At 32.9% G+C, this 21,580-nt stretch overlaps 1 protein-coding gene across 1 annotated transcript in view; it reads left to right on the top strand.

Annotated features, from left to right (window-relative positions):
* Positions 1 to 21,580, top strand: part of LOC134733682 (putative uncharacterized protein encoded by LINC00596) — a 298,002-nt gene that overhangs the window by 227,509 nt on the left and 48,913 nt on the right. The gene's annotated exons all lie outside the window — the stretch shown is intronic.

The raw sequence follows: 21,580 nt of genomic DNA, 5'->3' as shown, positions 1-21,580 counted from the left end.
CACTACCATTCTATTAACTGTGAGGCAAAATTACAATTTGATTTTATTGATGTAACAACGGAACAAATTTGCACAATTAGTTACCTCTTGTTGTAACTACTTTATCTGCCTTGGGATTTTGAGGCTGAGGTACATTTACAGGAAGAAAATAGAAAGTCATTAATAAGGTCAAAATATGGCAATGGTTCAGGTACAATATTTGGTTGTTTCTATGATTTCACATAAAACATTTTTATCAATATATTTCTTTATTTTTCCCCCTTCAACAGACATGTGGTGCATTCTAAAACTGCACTGAAAGTTAATTCAAGGAGGTTTACTGAACAATAAAAACTTAAATCCTTAAGGACCATTCCTCCTTAATAATTGTTTCTGTTAAACTGGTATAAACCTACCTGACCCTCCAGTAATTTTTTACTTCTAGCCAACTGAAAGTTAATGAACCACAAATTACACTGGGGAAGAGAACAGACTTTTTACAAGGAGCTGGAATGTGTTGAATGTGGTGAGAGAACATTAACAAATCTGTCAATTATCCTAGAAGGTGTTTTGAATTTTATGTGTTCTGTTTGCTTGCACAATATAGCAAATATAATTCCCTTCATTTTGTTTAGTATTATTTCTAATAATAACAATATCCAAACATCCTTTTTCTCTATCTATAATGTAACCTTCATGGCAGATTTCTCAGAAGTTTCAACTCAAACATTGTACCTAAGTGAAAACTTTTCAGGCTGCAGTGTAACTGTTGTAGTTGTGATTTTGCTTCATAGCTCATAGTCCAGTAATCTTTGGAGAGTAGATAAGGTTACTTTTTCATAAATTTCTTATCTGTTCATGCTAGTAACTGATCTTAATTTGAATCAGGGTCCTAACCATATTATTTTAAAAATCTCAAGTGGAGAGCAATATATTATAAAATTTCCTCAAATTTTCAAAGACATTTTAATAATCTATTCTAACATCTAGAATAGACTATCCATTCATTGATAACTTGGGACATCATTAATATTCAGTCTTTCATAGTTTTATTAACAATTTCCCCAAGTGCAAAGCGAAGAAAGTTTGTCTGCTAACACTATCCACTACGTTTTAAGCCAAAGGTTTCCAAATCCTCTTAAAACTGAAAGCCTAAATTTAAAACAAATTTGAAATTGTTAAATTCAAAATAAAGAAAGTTGTTTCAAAAAGAAAAAGCAAGAAAGAAATGACACTTTTCTATAGTGGGAGAGGACCTTTATTTCCATTCATTTAACTTTCTAGGGCTCAGTAATTTTTTTAAAAAATTATTGTCTAAAATATCGTGAGCTAACATAAAAATTAATTATCCCATCTTTGGGGAAATAATCAAAAATTGAAGTATCAGGATTCTTCTTCTTTTGCCATAGGTATATAAAATTAAAGGGAAGTTAGGATTATTAATGTTTAGTCTAGAATTTTGTTGATTGCTTTCCACCAGGGTTTTTAGGTCTAGGAGTAAGATTACAATATAAAAGAAAATTAACACTTAAGGTTAGAGGTTACCTATGTTGATTATGAAGGAATTATATTACATTTGATATTTCTCAATGCTCCCAATACCCAATTTATACTTCAGTATCATAACAGCCAAAGAATGACACTGTAAAACTTTATGAATTCGGTTGTGGAGATTATGCACAAAACAATTTATTGGCCCAATGGGGACCTATAATGGTTATTAAATTACAAAGATGTATATGCTATATGTAGTCATACAAATAGATTGGAAAATAAGAAAATTTTTTCTCTGAATTATTCCACTGCTAAATAGAACAACAACAACAACAAAAATAGGTACCAAATCCTTCTGTTCCATAAATCATTTTTTAGATGCTATGATTCTTATACTATTATTTTGAGAACTTCATTTATTTGTAATACATAATTAAAAACACATTCCATAAAAAATTCTTATCTTTATTGATGATTTTAAATATAATTGCTTGAGAGAGCCATACTACTGCAAAGCTTAACATTTAGTAATTACTTTTTTATTAAATTTGTATTGAGAACATTCTTTGGATTCATGGGGCATCCTGTTTGACTATGATTTTAGCTACGTAATTGGTGTCATATGACATTCCAATTAATAAAAATATTTTCAGAAATAAAAAGTTAAATTTCCTTGATTATTCTTTTTTTTTTTCAAGTAGGTCATAAATAATCAAACAAAATTATTCTCAAAAGAAGAATGTTTATGTGATGATCTCTCATTTAAACTACGAGAACAAAATTCTGGCTTTAAATTCATTAATCCAAATTTAATATTGTATTTACATTCTAGAGACAATGAACAGTGTATGTCCTTGCATGTTAGAAAATATTTATGGATAAACTAATAAAGAGATTGAAGTTATCAGTATTTACCAAATGTGAAAACCTCTCATTTATCTTTGACTCCTCCCCAATGTATCAGTTATCTATTGATAAAATAACACTGTAAACAAACGCACAGACAGCACACCACACACACACACACACACACACACACACAATTCTCACTGGCATAAAACATCTATTTATTATTTTTGGGGAGTGAGTGGGTCATCAGAATCGTTCTATTGCCTTGGGTCAGGCTTGACTGATCTGTTATGGGCTCACACGTGTGGCTACAAGAAGGCGACAGTTCGGCTAGGGGCTGACTGGCCTTATTATGGCCTTAACTGGGACCATTCACCCTTGCTTCTTACCATTTTTTATCCTAGAGTAAGCTGGCTTGAGCTTATTTTCATGTTGGTTGCAGGGTTTCAAGAAAGAAAATGGTAATTTGAAAGCACTTCTCAAATTTTTACTTGTGTCGAGTTTGTTATTGTTATAGTGGGCAAAATAAGTCATATGGCTAATAATAGAGTTAATTTGGAAAAGGAGACACCACTTCTTCATGGAAATAGCTACAAAGTCAAATGGCAACGAGCTTAGGCGTTTGTATAGTTACAATGTTGATAGAACTTTGGCCAGCAATGCATTACCCCCTACATCTAGTTGTTACTAGTTTTCCTCTGAATGTGAAAGCATGTGTTTCTAACATTACCACTCTTAAGCAAAATCTTCTAACTCCTACTTTAATTATAGTATTGATCTTGTAACTAGATTTTATGTCTTCTAAGTCTTACTCCTCCTCAATATTTCCTATACACATTTAATGGGTTTTCTTCTATGATATTTAATGACAATAACTTGAGAATAGGATTGCATTCTTCTTTATATCTTCAATAATGTTGTACCTATTGGACACAAAATATACATACTTACTTTTAATTAGTGAAATACGTTAATGAATAAAAGAAAAAACACACAATAAGCAAATCTAAAAATTCAGCCTTAAGCATATTCATATATAATCATTTCACTGGAATCCCTATGAATTCAGGTCACTTTCCCAAAAATTCTTAAAGTATGACAGCTTTACTCAAGTTATTAATTATATGTTTGTTTACTGTTAGATATGGGATACCAATTTTGTGATATTCTAAAACCTTCCAAATTCAGTTATACTGATGTGTTTTTTCATTATGATTGTCTTTTACATCTATGAAATACAATGGGATATTTAGAAGTGGTTGTGTGTTTCATGTTACATTTGAGTTTGAAAAGGTAGCGTTTTGAGATAACTCTTACATCAGCAAAGGAGTAATATTAGAACAAATGCTCAATTATTCGTTGGATTGATTGTCATCATAATTGTTGTTCCATATCATCTCAGTATATATACCAGAACTGAGGGGTAAATTAGTCCTTTGGGAAGTTTTATCAACTCTTTAAGATATATGCTTCATAATTATTGCTTTAAGAAACTGATTGATAATAGTGTGGCTTGGAAATTTTTATAATGTTTTCCAAAGGCTTAACTACATCAGCTAATAATATATTCACTGTATTTTATGGCTCACTGCAGGTTCTAAATGCATAGTTTATATCAGATAGCTGATAGAAGATAATAATTTTTTCAAAATACCTGTAACATGATCAATCAAACCTCAGTAGAATGAGCATATAATTTATCCAAACCGGCCACTCTTTGGAGTGAAAAGAATGCTATTAATACATATCAAAAGAAATAAAGAATTTTTTGAGGCAAAATGAGACTTATGATTACCAAAGATATTAGCAACGTTTGATAATAAGATTACCAGATCAAACTGGGTGTGCAAATGTGTGTATTTCTCAGGGCAGATATTTGGAGAGCGATACTAAGATCATGTGGATAAATTTTCTTATCTTAATGAAGTTTACTGATAGTGATAAGAATATGAGTATAGAATGGAAAAATGGTATATTCAGTGTTGTAGAATAAGTAGCTAGTTGGCCAATAGCTACACCTGCCTTTCAGTTTTCTTCCTTTCTTCCAAAATTATTTGTTATGTAGATATAAAGGAAAGTTAAAAAATCTCAGGACCTCCAAACTCCTTATGCAGAGGAGAAGGTCAAGCTTGGAAGCTGAGTCGTGTAATGCCTTCCTCCAAATGAATAACTATCAATCACTAGGATTATGTGTCAGCCAGATTCTGTCAAGGTAAAAGGCCTTTGTTATCTATAAAGGACTGCCCTCACAGATCATTCCTAAATAAATTCTTTGCTGGCCTCTCATAGACAAGGGCCTGACAATTGTAACTTTAGGTCTACACTGTAAATCTAGCTCCTAAAACTAAAGTCTGTTTTATTCCACACTGATGTTGTCCGTTACAAGCTTATCTTCCCAGATGCAGAACAAAGACAAGATGGACCAATCATTCCTCCACCTACCTGGAAACATCTGCATAACTGAATTTTTCTTTACTCCATTTTTCTCTTCAAACATTCACGTTAGGTTGTGTAAAATGTAGATTTACTGGGGGTCACTAACTAAAGTCTCAATTTAAGAAATGTATTGATTCACCTTACTGCCTACCTGCTCTCTCCCTACATGCCTTCCCCCACCTTTAAGGAAATAAATAAATACTAAATCTCCTGAAAAACACCTTCATAAAAATAGCCTCAAATGTGTCTGTGGCTTGTGTTTTTTCCAGACACTTCCTAAAGTTGACTTATTAAACCTTGATTAGCTGAGACTTTTTGTCTCAGTCAGTAATTTTGGCTGTCATAGGCTCTGGGGGATATAACAATAATAAATATATATTTAGTCCTTGTCTGAATGCAATTCACATTTTAGTGGGTGAGGCATGTGCTTAATTAAAAATTACACTGTTAAAATTTACTTATTTTTAAGACTACAGACTATAGCATGACAAAAGGTCTGATAGAAATCTAACATTTTGGACTACAGATGGATTTGATCAGAAAAATGTTTTCTAAGGAGGTAAAGTTTACACTGTGATCTATTCAATAATTTGAATTCTGATAGCCGAATGAAGAAGAAAAAATTGACTTTCAGTCAAAAGACCAAGGCAAGGCTATTGAGGTGAAAACAAGACAAAACAACAACAACAACAAAATAAATGAACAAAGAATATTCTTAGAATAGCTAGGAACAATAACCAGGAAGTTAATGAGAATGAGGGAAGAGGCTAGATTATGGAGAAAATTATAGCCAATTTAAGAATTTTAATTTAATACAAAGGTCATGGTAAGTTAGGGTGAGTAAGAGTCTTATTCCATTTTTGTTGCTATAAAAGAATACCTGAGATCGAGTAATTTATAAAGAGAAGATGTTTATTTAACTTACAGTTCTGCAAGCTGAGAGGTTTAAAGGCATGGCCCTGTCTTCTGGTGAGGACTTTCATGTTACATCAAAACATGATGGAAAAGGTCAAAGCAGAAATAAACACATGTGAAGAGGGGAAAACCTGAGGGATGTTCTGGGTTTATAATGACCTACCTTCTGAAGAGAACAAATCCATCCTCATGAGAATTTATTCAGTGTCTTGAAAGTGAGAACTCACTTACTACTATGAACACAGCACCAAGCTATTTATGAGGGATTATTCCTCATGATCCAAACACTTCTCCTTTGTCCCCACCTTGCAACACCATCATGTTGAGAATCAAATTTCAACATGAGTTTCGGTGGAACAAACAAACCATATTCAAACAATAACAGTAAATCAGATAAATCCCCCCAATTCAGCAACTTAATGCAATTAAATATTATTTTTTTGGTATCAGAATACTATATGTGATTGACAGATGTTGTGGCATTGTTAGGGGAGGGAGTGGGGCAGAGATAGGAACTCTGAGCCATATACATTCACTCAAGGATTCAAGCTTCTTCAATTTTAGAGCTCTGCCACATTTTACTCATATTTCCAAATGTTGCAGTAGGCCTTCTTATGCCACTAGATGAGGAACAATAGATATTTTATAAGCCAGTGTACATTTCTGTCTCATTATATTGGCCAGAACTTAATTACTGAGCCTTACCTTACTGGAGAGAAAGCCGAGAATTGTAATTTGTCTGTATTGCTAGTGTGCAAGGGAAAAACCAAATAAGTGTGATAGGCACACAGCATTTTTGTGAGGACGAAAATCATTTACTCCCTCATTTATTCTGAACGCTGCAAATAATAACAATACCTACTGTCTACAGTAATATGACTTTGCCTTTCCACTGTCTTTTCTAACAGTACTTTGCTTTTCCATGAGTTTCCTGCCTAGGCAAAGGATTTGGTTTTTCATTATAGGAACTTTCTGAAAGATCCATCAGCTCTTCAATTGAAAGCATTCAGAGAGTTGTGTTATATAGGATTATTTCACCTCAAAACCCACTCTGCTGTTCCCATTCACCCTTACCAATTGGTAGGAAATTCTTACCAATTCTTAATCAATCCCTGCATTGAAAGACTCATCTTAAATTCTTTCTTAATAAATTCTGACCTGACCACCCCTCCTCTAGAACATGGCTATAGCTTAAAAGAGGTGGTCTTCTCATTTTTACTATAATAACAAACAAATTAAGGCTTGTGTTATTAAAAGTTTATGTCGATACTTGGAGAAGTCAGCATTCAAACATTTTTTACATTAAAGCTTTTATTTATTTAGGATATGTAGATTTGTTTTTGCTAAAAAGCCCTCATGATGTACTTTAGAATTTCCCTACAATTTGCACATGATTGTGCAGCCAGTAGTAGCTAGAAATAAATAAATGACCAAATCTCAGAAGATTAGGACTACATCAAGAGGGTGTATCTTATATTCAGTTGAGATGATTTATAGTGTTAAACAAGAGATGTTATAGAATCAAAATATATCTAAGTTGAGGGAGAGAGAGAAAACATTTACAGATTATGGTAATTCTGACAAATGCTCCTGTTTCATAAAAATTCGGTGTGGATAAGTAAAACCATTTTAAAACTCAAGTGAATTTTATAACTGAGATAGAACCAACAAAATAAAACAGACAAACAAAAACCCAGAGTAATAGCGTAAACAGAGATAATTCATTCCCTAAGCTATTTTTCTAAAACATTACCACTTGAAGGGTGAATTATCTAGGGAATCTAATGAAAAAAAAAAAAAAGCCATTGTTACACACCTGCATAGATTTCTGTGGTAGCAGTAGAATATTGATACCTAAAATTACAGAAACAGCACTATTAATGAATCTTGGTCAAATTCTCGACATTGAACAAAGGTAGATGTTGAGGCAAAGATTGCTTTGCAGTTATTTGTGCAAAAAACTGATTGTTCTCATGGAACTATTGAAAGCAAGCTTATTGAACATACTTACATTCAGTTACATAATTTCTACCGGTTACATACTTCGGATCATAGGACACACGTAAGACAAAAGTGAGAGATGGAAAAATATATTTTATTCAAACATAAAATTGTGACCCAAGAAAGCATCAATGACTATAACAATACAAGATAAAATAGACTTTCAGTCAAAAACTGTTACAGAAGACAAAGAAAAACAACATATAATAATAAAAATCAGTTCACCAAGCAAATATAACAATTATATATACACCAAATAACAGAGCTCCTAACTATATAATGCAAACATTGATAGAATTGAAAGTAGAAACAGACAGATATAAAATATTAGGAGACTTCAATATTCCATTTTCAATAAGGAATAGAACACTAGGCATAATATCAATAGGTAAATAAAAAGTTTGGACAATGCTATAGATCCAATAGACATAGCAAAAATATACAGCACACTTCACCACACAAAAGCAGAATATATATTCTCAAGTGCCCATGAAACACTCTTGAGACTAGACCATCTGATCATAATGGAATGAAATTAGAAATCAATGCAGAAACAAAACTGAAAAGATCAAGTATGTGCAAACTAAACAACACAATATTAAACCAGTAAGTCAGAAAAGAAGTCGCGGGAAATTAGAAAATACCTTGAGACAAATGAAAGTGAAAATACAGCATACCAAAACTTATTAAATGCAGGGAAAGCAGTGCTGAGAGGGAAAATTATAGCTGCAACTCTTTACAGTATAAAAAAGCAAAATCTCAAATAAACAACCTAACTTTATATCTGAAGGAACTAGAAAAAGAACAAACTAAACTTGAAGCTAACAGAAGGAATAAAATAATAAAGATTAGAACAAAGATAAATGAAATGCAAAATAGAAAAAGAAGAAATTAACGAAACAAAGAGCTGGTTCTTTGAAAATATCAACAAAACCAGTAAACCTTTTAGTTAGACTACAATTTATACTCTGCCATTTAGGAAATAGAATCTGGAAGTGTCTCGTTTTCCAAAAGCACTCATTTGAATTTGGCTCTGTGAGTCCATCAGTAAAATTATTTATAATATTTTACTCACAATTATTAGCATAGACAAATGTATATATTTTTCTAATACAAGTCGAGTACTTTTCTTCTTTCTCAAATCACCAATTAAAGTTCAAAAGCATTAAAATATTTGAGTGAAATAAAAGTTTGGTTTTCACCTGAAACAGACCCCAAAATAAAAACCTGGTGACATGTATTTTATTGAGAATGTGATTGATGCCAAGAAATAGAAGGGAGGCATTGAGGAAAGTGGGACAGAGAAAGAAGTAAAACCAGGAAAGAGTGTTTTAATGAACTGTTTACTGCTGAGGGTTACTGGAGCTCAATCCTGCTGGGGACCTTCTAAGGAAATATGTAGAATGTACTTCGAATTTCCTCATTAGTCTATGTAAAGGGTGAGGTTTTTATTCACAATTCCATGCCCCATAGGTTGATTACCCTGAGAGATATTAACTTCCCCACAGTTTGTTGCCTACTGCTGCTTTGAGGAAACTGAACTAAGATATGCTAAGGTGTATTCTTAATTGCTTGGTCTAGGACATTGGCAATGATGCATCGGAATTGTTCCTTACAGAACTGCTGCAAATGGATGAGGGCGCCAGATATGGTACTGTGCAACAAGTGTCTAAGTTCATGCTTTACATCACTCTGATATGCTCCGTGCTGTACATAATTCCACTCTATCACTATCTCTTCAAAGTGGTGGATGATCACAATGTCAGAAAATTTAAGGAAAGACTTAATTATCTTTAACAAGAGAGTTTAGTTTCATACTTCTAATTATAACCTATTTTAACGTGCAAGTGTTAACTTATATCAGTAAAATATACAAAAATGCCCTCAAAAATATTTCTAAGATAAAGTACAAATTTTACCATTTCATTACAGTGTTATTTAAAGTGATATATTTCTCTAAAAATGAAGGCCAGAAAGTGGCAACATATATTTGGTAACATTTTAATTGAAACTTCTAAGACGATTTAGAAAATTGGCAGATTAAAAGATAATTTAATCATTAAATGTGTTTGTTGTGTGAATAGAATGAATTTTGATAACTTTATCAAAATATTTATTTCATTTTTTCATTCCTCATATACCAAAAAAAAAATAACCATGGATAATATAAACCTAATATAAAATTCCAAATATCTTGCTTTTGGTGAACAGTGATTTCATGGCACAGAAGTACAGATTTTAAGAGATTATTTTTAGTATGCATAAAATTGTGCATATTATTCAATATCAGCTTCAGAATTTATTAATTTGTCATTTATACCTCTCCTACATCACAAACTAATTTGAAGCTACTACTGAACGAGAGAGATTAAAACATTTTTAAATGATTTTTTCTTGATGCTTCAATTTCAAGCATTAGACACCAATTAAAAAAATGCCATCTCAGTATCATGTAAAGTTGTTTTGTTAAATGTCTTTCTTTCCTTTCCACTGTATGCTGTAAGTTTTTAAATTCATGAATAAAATTTGGAATAAAAGACATAGTTGTTCAACATTAACTTTCAATGATGTAATAAACTAAAGGAGTTGGGAGAAAAACTTTCTTTACTCAACAAATGTGTATCTTTGCAAGAGAAAAATAGGTACAGCAAGTATCTTTAAAATAGAATCTCAAATGAATAACAAATAAGAAAACAATATCAATCAAAAGAGAAAGTAAATATCAAATCATTTGGAAAATAAAAAGTACTTTTCTAGTTATTCTTGAGCCAAAGACAAATAGAACCTTATTGCTATACTCACTTAACAAGTATAGCTATCAAAACATTGACTGATATCAAAGATACATTAGAAAAAACTTATAGCATAAAGTGTTTAGAAAAAACTAAAACAAAAAAAGAGTAATAAGCTCATTTTGCTTAAAAAATTCTAAAAAAAAGTTAAAATATAAAATAATAAATTATAAAAATTCTACTTAGTAAAAATGCAAAATTTACTTATTTGAAGAAACAAATTCAAAATGCAAGCTGATGTCAAAAAATAAATACAGAATATGACAAATGCTAAAGATGATAGTACAAAAATTGTTAAATATATGATGGTTAAAATATTTTATGCTAATAAATTTAAACATTTTTAAATAATTATCTTATTGGTCAATGTTAATTTTAAGACATATAATAATTGAAAAACTTGTCCAAAAATTGACAAATTTTTAAAATACTAACTCCCAAATAGATGGTTTCAGGAAATTTTATGAGCAAGTTTTTCAAGCGACAGATCACAAATCAGTAGACATCATTGCTCTTAGTTTTGAAATACTAGACTGCTAATATAAATTACTAAAAGAAATCAATGATGCCCAATATTACTAATTTATTTGGCATTCTTCATTACCTATAAAACTAAAATGAAATATAAAGTATAAAATATTTTTATGTGGGAATTTACTGGGAAAAAAAAAATTAAAATGTTTATAATCAACACAAATATTCAACACAGCATCTAGTTACAAAAAAAAGATTGAAGACACATATTATCAGGAAGAGACTAAATGTATGCATTATCCTGTAAACAAATTTCTTAATATGTATCAAAAGACTTAAATTGCACATATCTTTTGAATTAGCAAATTGTCTCCTAGGAATTTATAATAATGAAATATTGACACAAATGTGCTAGAACTGATGCACACATATGCTTATTACAGCTTAGTTTATAAAAGCAAATTATGAAAAATACATTAAATGTGGAATTATAATACATTAATGATATGCAATGTTATATAATTTATATTAGTAATTTCAAGTCAGGTTTTAATAACTTAGGTTTGATAGCTATTGAAAATGAAAATACGTATTTTTACAAACCAACTGGTACGTGTTACATATATTATGATTTATAATATACTAAGTGTACTGTTTGGAGTCATATATCCCAAAATCTTACATGTCATTATTTATTGTTGGATTGTTTACTATTTTCTTTCACTTCATTACTGTATTCAAATAAGAAAAAGGGGAAAAAGAAAGAAAGAAATAGCTTTTTCTTAAGAGAGAGAGGAAAACTAAAACTTACTTGAGGATAACTCGTCCAACCAATGCAGCCAGGGGCACATTGGAGCATTAGGATAATTACACAAATCTGAGAGCCACAGTTCTGAACATAAGTACCATTCACTGAATAAAAGCCACATCAGCCAGCATTATGCAGAGCACAATAAAAGCAAACTGCTTATTTGAAAATACTGTTTCATTAACAAGCGATCTTTAAAAATTTCTAGACAGAAATATTAGATGTTCTCTGCAATTAGTACTACACAACTATATATGGAGACATTTTTATTGTGATACAATCATGAGACATCAACAAGGTGAGTAAAATCTCTTAAGAACAGGATGGAGACATTTTTCATAGTTATACTTGGCTAAGATATCCACCCATTAGTTGGTGAGAAGGATTTGGAAACTAATGTTACAACAACACTCCAGCTTTTTAAAAAAAATGTGTATTTATTCCTTACTTAACTATTTAGTTGTAAAGGGTTTTCCTTCTGCATTAGGATTCCCGCTTTCTTAATATTTTTGTTTTTATTATCAAGTACTAAAATAGGATCTTGGACCCCAGCCAAAATTATTACATCAAGGCCTAGATCCAGACTGCTACAACCAATTGGCTTTTTGTTATTCATTCAATACTAGCCTTTAATAAATATTTTTTGAACACCTATTAATGCCATTTATATGTCTCCATAACATTATCACATCCTAAAAATGAACCCAAATCTTTTCCCACAAACTCAGTTGTAAAGTCAAGACACATTTCCAGGAACTTTGTATCATTTCCCAAACACCATGTGTAATCCATCACTAAGTCTTGTCCCTTTTGCCACCTAAATTGTTCTTGGATTCATTTACCTTTCTACTATTCCAGTGTCGTCCTAATCGTAGCAGTTCAAGTCCGCATCATTTATCTTCGGGATTACTACGGTGTTTTCCTACTTGGCTTTCTTCCTTTCACTGTTGCTTTTCTCTCTTGCATTTCTTACACCTTCCTTCTATTCATACAGATATGATCATAGTACTTCATCTCTTCTACTTAAAATGGCTTTCCTTCCCTTTGCTCAACAGATAAATATGAAAATCTTAACAAGGTTCTTCGAGGCCTTTCTGATTCTATAGATTCATCTCCCTTCATTCAGTGTGTCATTCTGTGTGCTCAAAATTTATTTTCTTAAGTAAGTTTCTTGAAACAGGTATGCCTGTTTATTTTCTTAAGTAAGTTTCTTGAAACAGGTATGCCCCTTGTAGTCATCCCTAGCATCAGCTCCCACAGTCCCTTGTACCTTTGCTTCATAATACCAGCATTTTTGTTGACACATTTTAATATAATTCTCTCACATATGTAGGTCTTTTACATTACACTATACACTGAGGGTTAAAAAGTGTGTATCTTTATCCATCACATATCTCATTCCTGGCACTTATTAGGCATTGGATATTTTTCTTATTGTAATGAAGCCACAAAAATATTAGCACTTCTTATAGAAGTGTTTTTATTTTTTTATTTTATTTTGAAATAATTCTGCAGCCCTCATCACTATCTAATTTCTGGAATTAGATACCCCTCAGAGAAACACTCACTGGCAGTCACTCCTCATTGCATCCTCCCCCTGCCCCTCGAAAATAATAATCTACTTTCTGTCTGTATAAACTCACCTATTCTGTGCATTTCATATAATATCAGTAATATAGTACATGGCTTTTCTGTTTGGCTTCTTTGACATAGAATACATAATGTTTCAATGTTCATCCATGTTGTAGCATGTATCTGTACTTTGTTCTTTTTATGGCTAAATAATATTTTATGGTATAGGCATACCATATTTTGTTTATTCTTTCATCAATTAAACAATTTGTGTTGTTTCCAGATTTTGGCAACTGTGAATAATGTTGTTACAAACAATTGCGTACAACTCTTGGATGCACATATGTTTTTATTTCTGTTGGATACATATCTAGCAGTGGAGTTTTGAGGTAACACAACTTTTTTACTTTTTTGAGGAATTGACAAACTATTTTCCAAAGCAGCTGCACCATTTTATGTTCCCAGAAACAATATAGGAGTGTTCCATTTTTCTGCATCCTTGACAACATCCTTATCTTTTTAATTGTAGCAACATTATTAGTGGGTGTGAAGTGTTATTGCATTGTGATTTTAACTGGCATTTCTCTAAAGATGATTTATAGTGAACATCTTTCTGGGTTCTTTGGCTCTTTGTATATCTTACTTGGAAAAATGTCTGTTTAAATTTCTCACCCATTTTAAATTTGGTTACTTGTCTTTTTGTTGTTGATTTGTAACATTTCTTCATATACAATCTCAATTCTACAACCTTATCAGAATAATATTTACAAATATTTTATTCCATTCTGTGAGGTGTCTTTCCATATTTTTTTCTTGATAGTATTCTCTACAACAGTTTTAATTTTGACCACGTTCAATTTATTCTTTATTTTTCTTTTTGTTGTATGTGCTTTTGGTGTCATATCTGAGAAATCGTTGCGTAATCTAAACTCACTGAGATTTATGACTATGTTTTCTAATAAAAGTTTTACAGTTTTGCCTCTTTTATTTACGTAGTTGGTATATTTTGAGTAAATCTTTATATATAGTGTGAGGTAAGGTTCCTATTTCATTCTTTTGTATGTGAATATTCAGTTGTCTCCAACTTATTTATTGGAAAGACTGTTTTTTTCTTATTGAATTATGGCACCCTTATTGAAAATTATTTCACCATAAATGTAAAGATTTATTCCCGAATGTTCAGTTCTACTTCATTGTTATATATGCCTTTTCTTATGCCAGTACCACAGTGTCTTCATTAAATTTTGAAATGTGAATTCAAGAGTTATTACAAATTTAATTTCAAAAGTGTGAATCCTGCAACTTTGTTTTGTTTTATTTATTTATTTTCTCCAACAGTTTTGACTATTCTGGATCTCTTGCCTTTTCATATGAATGTTGGAATCAGGTTGTCAATGTCTGCAAAATGGCAGTTGGGATATTTATAGATATTGCATTAAATCTGTAGATAAATTTGGGGAATATTGGCATCATCATCATAATAAGTCTTCCAACTCATGAACTCAAAAATGTCTTTTCATTACCTTAGGGTTTTTATAAAATTTATTTCAATAATGTTTGTCATTTTCACTATATATTTGCACTTATTTTGTTCAATTTATTTCTAAGTATTTTATTTTTTATTGAAATTGTAAATGAAATTGTTTTCTTATTTTGGTTTCTGTATTATTCACTGCTAATTATTGAAAATATAATTTATTTTTCTGTATTTGTCTCCTACCCTGCATTATTGCTGAATTTGTTCATGAGCTATAATAAATAGAGTTTTTGTTTGTTTTATTTTGTTTTGAGACGGAGTCTCGCTCTGTCACCCAAGCTGTAGTGCAGTGGTGTGATCTCAGCTCACCACAACCTCTGCCTCCCAGGTTCAAGTGATTCTCCTGCCTCAGCCTCCTGAGTAGCTGAAATTAACAGACGCACAGTTAATATTTTTGTATTTTTAGTAATTATGGGATTTCACCATGTTGGCCAGGCTGGTCTCGAACTCCTGATATCATGATTTCCCTGCCTCACCCTCCCAAAGCGTTGGGATTACAGGCTTGAGCCACTGCGCCTGGCCAATAAATAGTATTTTTGTGGATTTCTTAGCATTTTCAAACTTGCAAGATCATGTCCTCTACAAATAGAGATAGCTGTACTTTTTCCTTTTCAGTCTGATACTTGAAATTTATTTTTGTTTCCCAATTGCCCTGGTTAGAAACCCCAGCACAACACTGAAGTGTCAAGAGGGTATATCCTTGGCTTGTTCCTTGCCTTAGAGTGAAAGCTTGTGTTTCACCATTAAGTAGGATGTTAGTTGCGAGTTTTTCATAGATGACCTTACTTGGTTGAGGAAGTTTTCATCTATTTTTAGTTTTTTAAATATTTTTATATATAGCCAAATTCCCTCTACTCTAGTCTATGGAATTAATTTTATAAATTACAACTTTATACATATGTCCATCAATCCAGAATTATAACTATTATTCTACAAGTTGTATTTTAAATCAGATGTAAAAGTTACAGATAAAAACACATTAATGCTATCTTTATATTTATCCATGTAGTTAACTTTGTGCTGTTTTGTTTCTTCATGTGAATTAGAGTTACCATCTAGTAGTCTTTCATTTCAGCCTGAAGGATTCTCTTTAATATTTTTTCTAGGGAAGGCCTACTAACTGACAAATTCTCTCAGTTTTTGTTTATTTAGAATGTCTTAATTGCTTCTCGTTTTTTGTTGAATAACATTGCTGGATATAGAATTCTTGGTTGATATCTTCATTTGATGCTTCAAATGTGTCATCCCACTGCCTTCTGGATTTCTTTTTTTTTTTTCTAATTAGAAATCACCTGCAATTTTACTAATGATTTCTTATGCATGATGAGCATCTTCTCTCATACTGCTTTTAAAATTCAACCTTTGTGTTTTGCTTTTGACAGGTTGATTATGACATGTCTAGATATGGATCTCTTTAAGTTTATTCTAGTTTATTGAGCTTTTTGGATTTGCTGATTAATATGTTTCATCAAGTGTAGGAGTTTTGGGATCATTATTTCTTCAATTATATATCCTGCTTTTTGCTCTCTGTCCTCAACTTCTGAAACTCCTATTGTGTGTGTGTGTTGGTATACTTAATGTTATATGTCATAGGTCTCTGAGGCTGTACTCATTTTTCTTAATTATTTTTCTTTCTTTTCCCATGACTGGATAATAGTTATTGACCTATGTTAAAGTCTACGATTCTTTCCTTTGCCAGTTCAAATGCTCTGTTGAGCCCCTCTAGCAATATTTTATTCCAATTATTATACTTCTCAACACCAGAATTTGTACTTGATTCTTGTTAAAAAATCATTTTATTATAATAGTATTTTCTATATGCTAGCTGGTGAGGTACTGTTTTATAATTTCCTTTAGTTCTCTTAACATGAGACTCCTTTTTATTTTTATGTATTTTTTTTCCTGTACAGGCCATACTTGTTTATTTCTATGTCTTGTATTTTAAAAAACTGGACACCTTAAATAATATTGTGTGGCATCTCTGGAAATCAAGTTTGCTCTTTGACCCAGAGCTTGCTGTTGTTGCTGTTTGTTTCATGACTTTCCTGAGCTAAATCTTATGGTTTGTATTGTTTGTAGCATGTTGCCATTGAAGCTTCTGTTTAATTAGCTTAGTGGTTGGCTAATAATTAGACAGAGATTTTCTTAAATGACTGAAAGCCGACAAGTGTCCTAGCCTTTGGTAAGGGGATCCAATGATTTAGGATATGCCTTCAACGCTCAGGTAGGCTGTTTAAACTCTTCCTTAACCTGTACTATTTGCTTTCGTAAAGCACCAAGGTCAGCCAGAGGTGAAATCTTAAAAACTTTTCAGGTGTTTCTTCGGTGTGTGAACAGCCATATGAATTAATGTGTCTTTCAACATTCCCAGGAATTTGTCAGAACTTTTCAAATCCTCCTAGGCAATCTCATTCCATTCTTTTCCTTTTAAGTTTTTGTTCAGCTTCTTGTTAGCCTCAACTCATATTACTACCCCAGGCATGTGTGATGTTAAACAATTGCTACTGATTTTTTTTGTTTGACAATTGTCCTTTGGGAAGGGACTGATTATATTAGCATATCTATAAGACAGGCTAAATAAAAGCAAATACTGAGATTTGGGTTTTCCAGGGAATTTAGGAGAGCTACAAATCTGTTAAGTCATCTCCAGTGGCTGCTAGGCTACTCATTGTCACCGTAATTGTGAGCTGTTGGCTTTCAAGGGTACCATGAGGTTGGAAAGAGGAGGATAAAAATAAGGTAAGTTAAAGTACCACAAAATTCACTATTTTAAATAAGATTAAATTGCTTTTCTTCATTAAATGATCCTTGGATTGTTGCACATGTTAGATTATTTTCTAGAGTTTTAATAAAATGTTTTTTGCCAGTGTTTTCATTGTTTTTATGAAACAGAAAATTTTGGGAGATCTTAGAGATCTTTTTCCTACAATTTCCATTCTTATTACTCATAACAGTGGTTCTTAACCTTTGTTGTGTAGACAAAAAGAGTCAAACTCTGTAAAATATTTGAAGAGATTTATTCTGAGCCAAATATGGGTGACTGTGACCCATGACACAGCCCTCAGGAGGTCCTGAGAACATGTGCCCAAGGTGGTTGGGATGCAGCTTGCTTTTATACATTTTAGAGAGGCATGAGACATCAAATACATTTGAGAAATACATTGGTTTGGTCCATGTTAGAAATGTTTGTTCTTTGATGTCACAAAGAAATAGCACTTGAACATAAATTTATTTTTTTCAGCAAGTCTATTTTTTTTTTTTTTTTTACTTTCTGCAGAAAGGGTACACTTGCTAGCAGTTTTGTCATGAGAGTACACTGAACAAAGGAGACAGGGCCGTTTATAACCTGATGTGTCCACCTTACTGCCGTGTCTGCTTTTTATTGGCTGGAACGGGACTTTACATTTTCTGTTTGTCCTGATTGGCTAGCAACTTAGAACTTTTTAAAAGAGGCAAAGGCAGAGGAGAACGAAGGAAGGAGGAAGTAACTTGTGGAATGCTGAGAAAGGTAGAAACATCTTCAGATAAGGAAGAGGAACAGGCTATGACCTAATGCCTGCTTGGACTAGTATAAGAATGCTAGGGCAAATATTTAGGCTAAATTGTGGGAGCTAAGAACGTAAAGTACATTGATTTCTGTATTACGGCTAGCAGATATTTAAGAATGTGAGTACTGGTCTTTGAATAAATTTTGCTTCTTTTTTTTTTTTTTTTTTTTGAGATGAAGTCTTGCTCTGTCTCCCAGGCTGGAGTGCAGTGGCACAATCTCGGCTTACTGCAAGCTCCACCTCCCGGGTTCATGCCATTCTCCTGCTTCAGCATCCGGAGTAGCTGGGACTACAGATGCCCACCACTGCGCCTGGCTAATTTTTGTTGTTGTTGTTGTTGTATTTTTTCAGTAGAGACAGGGTTTCACCGTGGTCTTGATCTCCTGACCTCGTGATCCGCCTGCCTCGGCCTCTCAGAGTCCTGGTATTACAGGCGTGAGCCACCATGCCTGGCCTAAATTTTGCTTCTACGAGAAGTTACTATGTATTCCTAATTAGACTGGGAGGAAAGTCTCTTTGAAGAGGAACCTCTACTTTACGTTTTACAGTCCAGAAAGGTGAGACAATTTGAAGTGGAACAGGTGGGCTTCGAAGCCGTGGGTAAATTTAAACATTTTCTGGTTGACAATTGGTTGAGTTTGTCTAAAGACCTAGGATTAATAGAAAGGCAATATTCAGGTTAAGATAAAAGATTGTGGAGAACAAGTTTCTTTGAAGTCTCATAGTGGCTGACCTTAGAGATGATGGATGAAAAATATTTCCCATTCAGACCTATAAAAGGTGCTAGACTCTCAGTTAATCTCCTCAGGATTGAGAGGGCCTAGAAGAAAAAGATCTAGCTATGTTAATAGAGATTCTTTACTGATGCACATTTTCTCCCACAAAGGCCAGCTCTGCAGGGCGTTTAAAAATATTTAAACATAGTTAAACATGTTTTGACATAAACTATTTGGATTTTCTTCTTTGTCACGTAATGTTATGCCAGAGTCAGATTGGAAAGTAAAACATGATATATAGAGTTAAATAAAACCCATCTGATGAAAATTTATAGTTTGTAGGGCATGACTCACCAAACTGCTTAGGTAGGAATTTGGGCAAGATAAAAAAAATCAGAGCTTAATCCTCAGTTGACTCACCAACATTTTATGGCAATCTAATATATATTATACTCTTGATATGCTAAGCATTACATGTCCTTATACCTATAAATTAATTATGGATAAAAAAATAATAGGGACATGATACTGATGATAGGCATTTATTGTGTCTTTGTTACAGGAAAGGGGTTCGGATCCAGACCCCAAGAGAGGGTTCTTGGATCTTGAACAACAAAGAATTCAGGGCGAGTCCATAAAGTGAAAATAAGTTTATTAAGAAAGTAAAGAAATAAGAGAATACCTACCCCATAGACAGAGCAGCCCCGAGGGCTGCTGGTTACTCATTTTTATGATTATTTCTTGATGATATGCTAAACAAGGGGTGAATTATTCATGCCTCCCCTTTTTAGACCATATAGGGTAACTTCCTGACATTGCCATGGCATTTGTAAGTTGTCATGGTGCTGATGGGAGTGTAGCAGTGAGGATGACCAGAGGACACTCTCATTGCCATCTTAGTTTCGGTGGGTTTTAGCCTGCTTCTTCACTGCAACCTCTTTTATCAGCAAGGTCTTTATGACCTGTATCTTGTGCTAACCTTCTTTTTTTTTTTTTTTTTTTGAGATGGAGCCTCGCTGTGTCACCCAGGCTGGAGTGCAGTGGTGTGATCTTGGCTCACTGCAACCTCCACCTCCCAGGTTCAGGCGATTTTCATGCTTCAGTCTCCTGAGTAGCTGGGACTACAGGCACATGCCACCATGCTCGGTTAATTTTTTGTATTTTTAGCACAGACTGGGTTTCACTGTGTTAGGATGGTCTCGATCTCCTGACCTCGTGATCCACCCACCTCGGCCTCCCAATGTGCTGGGATTACAGGCATGAGCCACCACGCTTGTGTTGACTTTCTGTCTCATCCTGTGATATAGGATAAGGATGCCTTAACTGTCTGGGAGTGCATCCCAGTAGGTTTCAGCCTCATTTTACCCAGCTCCTACTCAAGACGAAGTTGTTTTGGTTCACATGCCTCTGACATCTTTACTATATACCAGTCATTGTTTAAGTACTTTACATATATTACTTCATTTAATTTCTCATTCATTCTATAACTTTCAAGTTTATGTAACTGAAACACAAAGAAGTTCAGCAAGTTAATGGAAGAGGTTTGAAACAGGGTATCTCAATAAACAATGAAGTCATAAAACTCTAGAAAATTTACACAGAATATACAAATTTACATAACATGTAAATTTTACATAAAAGTGTTAGAGATACCCTGAAGCCTCTTAAGGGACCAAATGTCAAGTATCGAATTACGGAAGACTATTTCCCAAAGATTTCTGTCACTTTTGCTTCATATTAAACATTAATAGAGCTGATGCATGAATTAAAGGATAAGGTTTCATGTTATTGCATGCCAGGAATAAGTTTTCAGTGAGAACCTAGCATGTGGCAGACACTAACCTATGTTGTAGGCATTATCAGCTGTGAATACAACAGACATGCTGGTGAATAATGTATTGCACGTTATAGAACTTTCAAGGCCACCCCACACATTAATGATAGAGTGAGAATTTGAACTAAGATATATTTGATTCAACGTGTCTTGTTCTACTCTGCTGCACTTAAGATCATAACCATTCCTTGAATTAATAATTACATTAAAATGCCCATTACATTACAAATAAAGTGGCCCCATATCAACACCTATCTCTAGGTGTGGACATAAAGTTGTAGCTACTCTGATAGGAGTAACTTAGATGCTTTTAACAGGTAAAATGTTGAGTTGAGTAAAATTTTAAGGACATTTTTAATTCCTTCTAAAAGAGATACATTCTGTACCAGTAATAAGGTTTAACTCATCTAATTGTAACTGTAGGCAAGAGTCCAGCAAAACCTGGCCTGATTCCATCAGCCCCTCACCACTTCCCACACAATCCTTCACCCTTTTCAACTACTTCAAACATAATTCAACCTATACCACTGGTTTTTACACTGATTTATAGTGGTCAATAATGCTTTCATATTCTAATAGTTCATAATTAAACATGGGCAAAGAAAGTGAGAAAGAGTTGAATACT

The sequence above is a fragment of the Symphalangus syndactylus genome, chromosome 12, assembly GCF_028878055.3.
Source record: "Symphalangus syndactylus isolate Jambi chromosome 12, NHGRI_mSymSyn1-v2.1_pri, whole genome shotgun sequence".
NCBI lineage: Eukaryota > Metazoa > Chordata > Mammalia > Primates > Hylobatidae > Symphalangus > Symphalangus syndactylus.
This window is presented reverse-complemented; position numbering and strand designations above follow the sequence as displayed.